Raw genomic sequence first — 12,574 nt, 5'->3', positions numbered from 1 at the left:
TCGGCACCGGAGCCACGGAGGACTAATAGACTGCGCCAAGTTCGTGATGTGTTGTTGCTATGAAGCGATGAGTCAGCCATGTATGTGGAAGCGATGGTGAGCCCAGATTCCGAAGCATGGCTAGAGGCCATGAGATATGTAGGATCTGAAGTATGTCTAGAGGGGGGAGTCGGATACTTGAGAAAATAGAAAAAATAGCCTTTTCCCAATTTTAGTTGTGGGCTAGTTTCAGCAATTATGACTAGTCAAATGCACCCTACACATGCATATCTAAGAGTATAGTAGCGGAAAGTGAACACATGCAAAGGTACTGTAGAGGGTAAGGTAGGAAGATCAAACGCAAAGGTTGACATAACAATTATTTGCATGATTCGGATAGTTGGTGCTATCGTAAGTCCACGTTAGTGGAGACTTCAACCCACGGAGTGTAACGGCTCCGAGAATCCACAAGGGGTCCATGAAGAAGCGGCCTTGTCTATTCCACCATGGCTTACGTCCATACAGGACTAGCCTCACTCATGATAGATATTCATGAAGTAGGCGATCTCCTTGCCCTTACAAACTTCTCGGTTCAACTCCGCAACACAAAGTAGGAGGCTGCCAAGCGACACCTAACCAATCTAGGAGGCACCACCCTCCAAAAGGTAATAGATGCGTGTAACGCCCGAGATGCAACCCTATCCTTATTTTGGCGCGAAGGCCTCGACAGGGATAGAAGCGCATCTCATCGTTTCGCAGGAATGGATATCGTTACAAGTACATGTACTGAAGAGAAGACTATATGGAATTGTCTTACACTCGCCACAAGCTACATCAGAGTCACATCAGAATAATACATAAATATCACGAAGAAGAGCAGGGTCCGACTAAGGCCGAAAACAAACAAGAAAAGAACGACGTCCATCCTAGCTATCCCAGGCTACCGGCCTAGAACCCATCCTAGATCGACGAAGAAGAAAGAAGAAGAAACTCCAAATGAACAATCATCGCGCCCACGTCTTAATATCCTTTACCTGTACCTGCAACTGGTGTTGTAGTAATCTGTGAGCCACAGAGGACTCAGAAATCTCATTTCCAAAGGTATCAAGACTTGCAAAGCTTAATGGATGAGGTATGGTGAAGTGGTGAGGCTACAACAAGCGACTAAGCATTTATTTGGTGGCTAACTTACGAGTACAAGAATAAAGACGCGGATGATCTACCCACAACGGACGTGAACTACTGATCATCAAAAGAATGATCCTGAACACCTACTTTGGTTAAACATAACCCCACCATGTCCTCGACCATAGAAGGAGCTCACGAAAGAGACAGTCACGGTTACGCACTCAGTTGTCAAGTTTTAATTAAGTTAACATCAAGTTATCTAGAACCAGATGTTAAACAAAGTTTCTACTTTGCCACATAACCGCGGGCACGACTTTCCAAATTATTTATCCCTGCACGGGTGCTCGAACTAGTCCATCACAAACTAGTACACGCTGCAACGGAATGACCTCGATCAGGGAAACCCGTGATCTCCTCGGGTTCCTATTGGAAAATCTCAACCTCGAGATAGCTCAAAGCATCCTCGGAATCCCTCTTACAAGACGCTCGAGAAAGGCAAAACAAGCCCAGCAAGGCCTCTTGATGTGTCGACGATCCCGATATTAGCCGCGTATCTCATTCTCACGACACGATGGATAAGCACAACGTATGGTGGCCCAATAGACATCACCGGAGTTGCCCCGGTTTGGCCCCGCAAACCGCTCTATTTTGGACCAGCCCCATCAGCACTAGCCCTCCCTGTATAATGTTTAATTACTCCTCGGGTTCATGAGGCCCTATGTTTTTCAGTATTAACAGAATTATAATGTTGGACAAATATAGTACCAATGTTGGGCCTTGCCAGACAAGCTTCATCCTAAAACGAGAATCTAGGGGGTCCCCATAACAACCCCAAGCATGTTAGGAGCGCTCATTATGGAACATAACACCGGTAGCCGAAACTAAGGCGGCAAAGGTGGAACAAAACACCAGGCTATAAGGCCGAGTCTTTCACCTTTTACCAAGTATATAGATGCATAAATTTAAATAGCATTATTATGATGATATAACAAGGAACCCATGTCATCACATGGAAGCAACTGCACCTGCAACTAGCAATGCTAACACATGGTTAAGCAAGCGCTAACATAGCCAATCAGTGGTTTGCTAGGTTACGTACAGGATGGAGGTATTTTATGGCACTGTTGGGAGGTTTATATTTAACAGGTGGTAGGCAGCAAGACATATAGAAAAATCGAGACAACTAGCATGGCAATGATAGTAATGATATCTAGGGAAATGTTCATCTTGCGTGAGATCCCGCAGAGAAGAAGAACGACTCCGTGATGCAGACGAACTAATGTAGTCGAATGGGTCCTCACATTCCGACGCGTTGCGGAACTCTATCGAGACGAGGCAAACCAAAAGAAGAATCAACACACGATATTCACCATGCGATGTAGAACACAACAATGCATGAACGGTATCAATTATGCACGGTATGACATGGCAATTCACTCCAATCAAACAATACTCATTAAGTGAAGCTCAATACGCAACGAGTTGCATATTGACGAAATTCCACATATGTATTATTTTGTTCACTCTTGTTTAGGTACACGACAATTAAAGGTTGTTAAAGATGGCAAGAGTTGAAGCGTAATTAAACTACCTATCTAGGCATTTTAAATGAGGTCAGAAATGACATATAGCATCTCCGAGATGACCCCACACATTAAATTCTAATTTTGTCCAGATTTTTCATAATCATATTTTATGTTTGCTAAACAGCAAAACAAAGTGGTTCACGTTATTCTATTCGTCGTTCTAGTCCATTTACATATATGGCTCATCTCCAACGGAGCTACGGTTAAATAGCTATGACCTAAATCGTTTCTATTATGCCGACACGCAAACCGATGCAAACAACACGTTGAAGTATTTTTAACATGCATGAAATTAGGACAATATTAATCTACATAAAATTCGACACGTTCAACATATATAAAGTTTTTTAATCCGATGCATGGTTGATTTTATACGGGCTTTTCAAAATGCTAAAGAGAATCTGAACAAAACAAAAAAATGAGTGCACCAGGGATTCGATCCCAGAAACAAAGTGGTTCACATGATCCTATTCATCGTTCTTGTCCATTTACATATATGGCTCATCTCCAACGGAGCTACGGTTAAATAGCTATGACCTAAATCGTTTCTATTACGTCGACACGCAAACCGATGCAAACAACATGTTTAAGTATTTTTAACATGCATGAAACTTGGAAAATATTAATCTACATAAATTTAACATATACTAGCAAAAAATCCGTGCGTTGCAACGGAGGAGAAAATAACACACGCTTTGAACACGATATATTTTCACATGGCATCACATTTGCGTTGTCGACGATGGCCTCAGTGTTCACACAACGAAAACGTGTTGAAATGTACAATCACTCGGAATAAGATGAGAAATATGTTGTTTCTTCCCACGAGATTTTCCAAAGGTGTGCATGTGTGATTAACGATGTTTTCGTTCCTGACAATTTGATTTTAATTTAATGGATATTTATTACAATTCGTATGGTCGCCGGAAAGAGAGGAAAAAAAGGACCGTGCACTACAGATTAAGTTTGCACCAAAAATAATATTTAAGAAGTATTCAACAGCTAAAAATAACATCCTATTTAGATTCTACACATTTTTTCAATCAAATTTCATATATAACATGTTAAAATCAGACTTACGGTTTAAAAGATATGGATAATTTTGTTTTAGATAAAATATGGATTGATTAACTGAAAAGTCAGGGTTTTTTTTGTTAAAATAAAAAAACGTTTTGGCTGACTTAAGTAGGGACGGCGGGTTGATTACCTGAAAAATCAGGGATTTTTCTGAAAAATGCAAAAAAACGGTTCGGCTGTGACTAAAAGATGGACCGCGGGTTGATTATCTAAAATTGTGAGGACTTTTCGGCAAAATGACAAAAAAACGGTTCGTTCTGACTTAAAATTGGATTGCGGGTAAATTATCTGAAACTACGAGGGCTTTTATGCAAAATGACCGACGACGGACGCGAGAAGCGTTGCGCGCTTTATTATTAGGGGAGATAAAGTTTTTTAATGTGATGCATGGTTGATTTTATATGGGTTTTCCAAAATGATAAAGAGAATCTAAACAAAACAAAAAAATGAGGGCGCTAGGGATTCGATCCCAGAACCTCATGGATGTGTGCATGGAGTGCCTACCACTAGGATAGCTGAATGTTCTTGTCAAATTAACAGAGATAAAATAACTGAACCAGCAACTCTAACGAACCTGACGAGAAACAAAGCTAGGCTGGTTGTGCTCGCGGTGGAGTGCAGATAAAAATGGAAAACCACATCAACATAAAATAGGGATGCGTGGGATTCGAACCACACTCCGCTTGTTTAGAAATTGGGTGCACTAGCCAATTCGGCTACTGATTTTTTATGGAGAATTTTAGAGGCTATTCAAAATAACCTATCATACCCGAATATATTTGGAAATAAGCAAAGTTTCAGACTGAACAGAAATTGCTCACATTGGGGAAAAAGATGCCGGCGGCCACAGCGAGAGGACGCAGAGGAGGGACAGGGTGAGCTCGAGGGGGCATGGATCTGGGCGAGGGGGTCCCATTCCCGGCGCTGGAGGCGTCCGATGAAGCTCCGGCAGCCACGAGCTTGGGCACCATGACGTGGGGATGCTGTCAAACAGGAAACGAACAGAGAGGAGTTTCAGAGCAGAGGAAAAGAGGAAGGAAGGAGGAGAGGATGGCACGGCGGGGCACTAGCCTAGGCTTGGTCAACAGCACGCCCCCAGCAAGTTTCTGTTCCTGCTGGCCCCATGTCTTTCGTTTCTGTCAGCCAGAAACAGAGAGAGGGAGAGATGAGAAATTAGAGAGAGAGAGAGAGCTCGAGCAGAGGGAGAGATGAGAGAAGACACGGGGCTGCGGCTTGACCTGGTTACTGCTGATCGATGCGGCACCGCAAGGCGCTCGGGGGCACGAGCGAGCTCAATTGTCCATCACACAAGACGAGGGAAGTGATCGGGGCGATCTCGAGAGAATGGGTGGCGGCGGCACTCGACACAGGAGGATTGATAGATGGGATAGGGGTCCTAGGTTTTAGGGTTGGACGGTATATATAGCTAGGTTAGGGGTCATCTGATCCTTCCGATTGTAATCGGATGGTACAGAAAAATTAGGCTAGGGAGATCCATTTGACAAACCGATGACAGTTTGCGGTAAAACGGGGCTGATCCAGACCCCACAGTCATGAGCGTACTTTTGGTTCAGGGGGGGGGGGACTTTCGGGCTATGTTGTGGGCAGGTCGGTGCGCTGTGCATAGGGGCTAGGCGGGGATAAGAGGGAAAATGGTCAACCCGGAATCGGAGTTTTAAAATACCGAAACGTTCGACAAATGACCGGCTATAATGTCGCTATATAATAAACGACACGAGTATCAAACGAGCTCTGATTGCGACGAAAATTTGGCAGGCGGCCTACCAACACTAAAATAAGACCACACGCCAAGTTTCGACCCAATCCGAGAATATTTTCCGGAAACTTTTAAAAACAAATATTTGAACGGTGCCGCGGGCACGTGAGTGTGTGGTCGGGCTCAAAACGGTCAACGATGACAACGGGGAGAACCGGCAACTAATAACAGATGCAAGTTTTGAAAACTGACACCAATGATGTGCCGATACAATGTGGATGATTCGCATGATGCGACAAACAATTAAATCACACGGCAGCAATGGACTAAAAGGGGAATCTTCTAGAGCGTCGGTCTCGGGCTGTCACAACTCTCCTACACTACAAGAGGATCTTGACCCGAGGTCTAAGAATGAAAGGGGAAGAGGAAGAGAAAGAGAAAGAGGTAAAACCTAGTTGCTTCTTTGACAAACGAGTAAAACCAATGAATCCACAGGGTTGAAAGGAGATGAAGAATGAAATGAGAGACAAGCAAGAATTTACACAAAATTTTGGCAGAACTTCGGTAGGAAAAGGGGACAAAAAATTGACGAGATGGAAAGATCTTGACACGATTCACAACAACCAACTAAATTGATAAGCAAGGAAAGAACATGATCTTGACAGAACAAGATGATTGACCCAAAAGAGCAACATCACAATGCCTCCGTAATAAGAGAATAGAAACTAGATCATTGGGAAGAAAGAATGAATAAGAGAATGAAAACTACTACCACAATTGAATTGAAGAGCCTCCGGACAAGAAAAATTGAACGGAGTTGTTGACAAACCAACAACGGAAAGAACAAGCTTGTAGTGGACTTATGAAAACCATCCCAACTACGAGGTGACAACCAGCCACTAACATAACAAGTATTGATTGGAAGGAACAAGAAAGGCAAAACTTCTTACACCAAGAGGATGTATTGAGAACTTGGGTCAACGATAATCACCATAATAGCAACAATCCTTAGACAAAGCTTTAGGTGAAGTTTAAACCAAGATAGCTCAATGAAGAAATCATGGGTTGACATATCTCATGATCATAGAATCGGTGGGTTTACATATTTAATTCTTGAAACAACTTATCTTAGAGACTCCCCCACTAACAAGAACGAATAACACCACCTCAAAGGACAAAGGAAAAGAAAAGATGGAGAAGTTGGGAAAAGAATTGATATCTTGAGGCACTCCGAAAGAATAATTGAAAACTCTATGAAAGAAGAATAGGAATTATGTTATGCTTATCCTTCATCAAGTTAAATTGGCGACAAGCAACGGATTTAGCATACCACTTGTTCTTCTTGAAAAGACTGAGGAGAGATATGAGTACAAACTAGAAGAAATCTTGAAAGAAACACCATGTGAATTGAAACGAATTAGGCAACCATGAATGAATGGAGATACATGGAAACGAAGAGATCATGAGCCACCTCAGAGAAAACTTGAACAAGGCACTGGAATAATTGAGAGAAGAACGAAGATACAACAATTGAGAAGAATTTGAGAATGAAAGCTGAAAGGTGAGAATGAATAAATCTTCTGAAATGATGGCCTTCGTAGGATCGAGAATGAAAACAAAACTGAAATGCGCCGGATAGATATGGAAAGAATTCTCATGATTAGGAACAATTGAGAAGATAGCACAAGGTGAGATGACAAACTTCAAAAGAATGGACAAGATTTGAGAGAAACACTCCTTCGGTCTTCCAAGCTGAAAATAATGAGGAGAACACCACCAAGAATAACCGAGACACTCCGGAATAAAGAATATGCAAAGGTTGAGCCAATGATGAGAACAATTTTTTGAAGCAATCCTGGAGAAGGAATATGACTGATGAAATTCATACTTACGTCATAGTTGAAAACAATGACAGATCTCCAGAAAAGATTAGAAGAGCCCGATAAGATCCTGGGAAAAAACATGTGGGTTATGGGGCCACTCAAAAGAAAACTACGTTTAAACAATTGATTAGAAAAGAGAGATTGCACCGGTACAAATGAAAACTTGATCAGGTGAGACCCTCGAAATAATTGAAAGGATTAAAAACAAGAGTGAAAGTGCATGTTATGCCCCTAATCGACTTTTGGTGTTAATGACAACACATACATAGGAAACTAATCCTATTTGTTGAGTGTATCTCGGGATGGCAAGTACTTTAGTAGATTGAGAATTATGTGCCAAAGGTTGTCTGGGAAGATTGGCATTTATATTTCGAGAAGGCTCGAGATTGAGAAAAGATGATGTAGACTATTCTTTTGAGTTTACTGATATTGAGTATAGGGATCCCGCACTATTAAGAGGGGATCACAGGTTTTGCGATGAACTTGCTCGTACCACATCTTCACTGTCATACCCAATACCACATATTCTCCACTCTGTTCTTATCTCAAATAGGTCTATTGCCTCGGACATACAGCTCCCTCCGGACGTCCGAGGGCCGGACGACCTGCAAGCTACGGAAATCTGTAGCCCTTCACCAGAAGTTTGTGAGTCATATAACTCGGAAATCCGACTCCCTCCGGACATCCGAGGGCCGGACGACCGGCAGGCTTCGCAAATCCGTAGCCCTTCACGAGAAGTTTGTGAGTCATATAACTCGAAATCCGGCTCCCTCCGGACATCCGAGGGCCGGACGTCCGACCAGCCCCGGAAATCCGGAGCCCTGCACCAGAAGAACATGAGCTCTATAACTCGGATTTCCGGCTCTCCCCGGACGTCTGTTCTCCTTCGGAAATCCGGAACCTCCCACCAGTAGAAGTTGAGTCGAATAACTCGGATTTCCGGTCCTCTCCGGACGTCCGGTCGCTGTTCAATTCATAGTATTTTGAGTCATATCTACAGGCCTCGGACGACCGACCCCTGTCGGACGTCCGACCCCTCGCGGACCCCCGGTCTTCCGACAACTGTCGGACATCCGCACCCTGTGTGACTTAAAGTGTCCCCAACGGCTGTTTTTCACTCCCCACTATATATACTCTTCTCCCACCTCGTGAAATAGTGTTCAACACAGCTAGAATACATCCAAGAACACCTTTCTTCTCACTCACTCTTGTCTACACCAAATCCTAGATCCCAAGAGCATTTGTGAGTCCCTTTGAGTGTTGTTCCAATCAAAAGATAGATTGTCTCCCTCTCCTCCTTCCCACCAAAGTGATTTTTGATTTGAGCAAGTTTTGAGCAATCCCCGTGATCTTGTTACTCTTGGAGGTTGGAGACTCCTAGGCGGTAAGAGTATTCGGAGAGGAATCAAACCATTGTGATTTCCCCCGGAAAGTCTGTGAAGGTTTGGAAACCACCTCAAGGCTTACCACTAGTGGTTGAGAAACGCCTTCGTGGAGTTATCTCAAAGGGAGAATAGGGTGAGCCTTTGTGGCATTGGTGTGCCTTCGTGCTAACATCCGCCCCTCTAACGGTGACGTAGCTTCCTTCCAAGGAAGTGAACATCGGGATACATCCTTGTCTCTCTTGGAGTTTCGGTTATTCCTAACCCTAACTCTCTACTTGTGTTAATCCTTATTACGTACTTGTATTTGATTATTGTTTACCGCTTGTCTTACTTCACTCTAAATAGCTTACTCCTTGTCGTAGCAATTATTAGTCCCACACTCATATTCCTCACTTTTGCCTAAAATTGCTAAGTAATTATTAAAATTTGGATTTGTACCTATTCACCCCCCCCCCCTCTAGGTCCATCTCGATCCTTTTCAATTGGTATCAGAGCCTCATGCTCTATTCTTTTGGCTTAACCGTCCTAGAGAGAGATGGACGAGATTCCAGCTACGGTAGCTCCAGTGCAGAGGGACGGCACTTCCTCGGAAGTCAAGTCTTTCACCTCTGAGGACCTGGAACGGGCCCTTGCCAAGCAAAAAGAGGAGCATGATGCTTCTCTTGAGACCATGGTCCAAATGAGACTAGCATCACTAACCACGGGAACAACCACGTCCCCGAGGGCCTCAGGGCCACATGTGCACGGTACTTCATCTGGCCAACAACCTCCGGAAAGGAACCAAACTAGTGTTCCATGGCTTTATGCTAGATCTCAAATTGAGAAACCTAAGTACAATCCTGGAGGAAAACCTCCCTTGCTTGATGACAATTCCGATTTTTCTTTGTGGAGAGTTGGTATGCACGATCATCTTAGGTACGCCAATGATGAGATGTTGGACATCCTCGAGCATGGGTACAATCCTGTAGATCCAAGGTGCCTCACTCCCAGAGAAACTTATGACAAGCATCTCAATGACACTGCGATCATGTGCATAAGAAAAGAAATGAATGACAAGCAACGAAGACCTTACATTCACATCACAAGTGCCAAGGAACTGTGGGATAACATTATAAGGACCAAGAGCAGTACTTCCACTCTTCGGCTTGCTCAATATGAAATTGCCAAGGGGCAATTACAGAATTTCTGTATGGAAAAGGGTGAATCTCCCAAGCAACTACTAGAACGGCTCATGACTCTCGCCGCAGACATTAAGTCATGTGACTGTGACAACATGCAAGATGGTTTCAATCTGACCAAGAGATTTCTTGTGGACAAGTTACTTCATGCTCTTGCTCCGTATCACCATCAAATGGTATGGGACATGAGGCAGCACCATGGGCTCAAAGAAATGACTCCAGATGACATCATATCCACTTTCCAATTATTTGAAGAGTCAAAAGCAAATGCAACAAAGCACCTTTCCATGCATGGCACTTCAACATCAAAGATCAACCTTGCTTTGAAATCCAAGCATGAATGTGACGAAGAAGAAAGTGAAGAAGAAGAGGGTGATGATGACTGCAAAGATGGTGATGATGTTGACTCTGATGAAAGCCCATCTTATGAGGACATTGCTCTCTTTGTAAAGAATTTCAGTGCAGGAAAGTTCAAGGGAAGATTCCCAAAGAAGAAGGTAAGGAAATGCTATAACTGTGAGGAAACCAACCACTTCTCCAATGACTGCCCTTATGAGAAGAGAGAAGACAAACCAAGGTTTCCAAAGGCCTTTGTAAAGAAGAAGTTGCCAAACCCTATGAACTCCAAGTTCAAGAGGACAGATGGAAGAGCAATGGTTGCACAAGAAGAATCAGATCCAGAAGATGTTGGTGGAGTTGTCGGAGTAGCTCAGGATACACAAAACACCTTGAGGCTAGTCAACAAAAGTGGTGATGTTGTTCACTACAACTATATGAAGGACTACAAGGTAAACTCTCACAAGTGTTTGATGGCAAAGACTGCCATGGGAGATGAGGAAGACCAAAGCTCCCATGATAAGGTTAAGGTAACTCCACGGTTAAACTCTTTCAGTCTAGCTTCTACTCCATCTGATGAGTATCTTGATGCGGAAGATCACTATGAGGATAATGACTTAGATCATCCCATGTTTGCTAAAATAAACAAATTTATGTGCTCTCTTAAAGGAAAGAAGCTCACTATGTTTCGCATACTTATGGAAATGGTGAGTAAGCACACCAATACCATCAAGGAACTCGAAACCCTCGTCATTGAGGAGAAGGAAAGAAATGAAATCCTTGAGCAGAAAGTCCTGTATGAGGAAGCACAAAATGATGCACTATGCTCAAAAGTAGGTGAAATCCTTGATAAACATGCTAATGATCTTGCCTCCTTGAAAAATGTTGAATCTGTCTGCAAAGAGTACTAAATGATAAAAACCGACTTGTGAACTCTCATGCTTCCCTTTCTAAGGATTGTGAGCGTCTATCCTTGTCTCTCAAAGACAAGGAAGAGAAACTCACTGTTCTTACAAAGAGCTTTGAGGCACTTAAGGTTACTTATCTTGACACTCTAGCTAAGGCCTACTCCTCACCTATCATTAATGTTGATACCTGCACTACTAACTCTAGTAATGAACTGACATCTATCCTTGAGGAAAACTGTTTGTTAAAGGCACAGTTAGACAGAGGTCTCATGACATGTGCACAAGGACAAAAGACTCTCAATGAGATCTTAAGTTGACACAATGGAGGCTTCGCCAACGAAGGGCTTGGGTTCAACCCAAGCACTGCCAAGAAAAGTGCATCTCCCCTCAAGTGTACCACTTCGCTTAAAGAAATATTTGTACGAGAGGGACACAAGGAGAAAGGTAAGGTTGTGAGTGGATCGGCCACTAGGGGTTCGCCTACTCACAACAAGACAACCGAATTCATGCCTCCATCCTATGTACTACGCAAATCAAAGGAAGGAGAGGTCTATGCTAAATTCGTTGGTCCCCGTAATGCATTCCGATTCTATGCTATTTGGGTCCCTGAGACTCTTGTAACTAATGTAAAAGGCCCCATGACAAAATGGGTACCTCAAACCAAGTCTTAATTCGTTACAGGTTGTTTTCTCCGGAGGAGCCAAATGGGTGATCGACAGTGGATGCAGCAATCATATGACCGGAGATAGTAACTTGCTCTATGACTTCATGCAAGCCATTCGACCATACATGAGCATTGTACTTGGTGGAGGTTCGAAAGGGCAGGTAATTGGGTTGGGGAAGGTGGCAATCACTAATGACATGTCTATTGCAAATGTCATGCTTGTCCAATCTCTTCAATATCATTTACTTTCAGTTCGCCAATTGGCTTCCGTCGGTTATGACACTTTATTTGGACTAACGGATGTGAAAGTCTTTAAGAGAGACACTCTCGAAGTGGCCTTTGTTGGAGAGTTGGATGGCAACCTTTACACGGTTGATTTCTCGAAAGAGAGCACCTTCCATACAACTTGTCTAATGGCCAAGGCCGACATGGGATGGCTGTGGCATCGCCGTCTCGGCCATGTTGGCATGAAAAAGCTTCAAAATCTCTTAAACGGCAATCACATCCTTGGACTAACAAATGTATCTTTTAAGAAAGATTGTGTGTGCAGTGCATGCATAGCTGGGAAACAACATCAATCAAAACATCCACCCAAGAACATTGTATCCACTTCGAGGCCATTAGAGCTCCTTCATGTGGATATGTTTGGGCCTCCTTCATGGGCAAGTCTTGGAGGGAAAAAGTATGGCCTAGTCATTGTTGATGATTACTCAAGATATACATGGGTGTTCTT

The sequence above is a fragment of the Hordeum vulgare genome, chromosome 2H (assembly GCF_904849725.1).
Source record: "Hordeum vulgare subsp. vulgare chromosome 2H, MorexV3_pseudomolecules_assembly, whole genome shotgun sequence".
In the NCBI taxonomy this organism is placed as follows: domain Eukaryota; kingdom Viridiplantae; phylum Streptophyta; class Magnoliopsida; order Poales; family Poaceae; genus Hordeum; species Hordeum vulgare.
Note: the sequence above shows the minus strand (reverse complement) of the source record.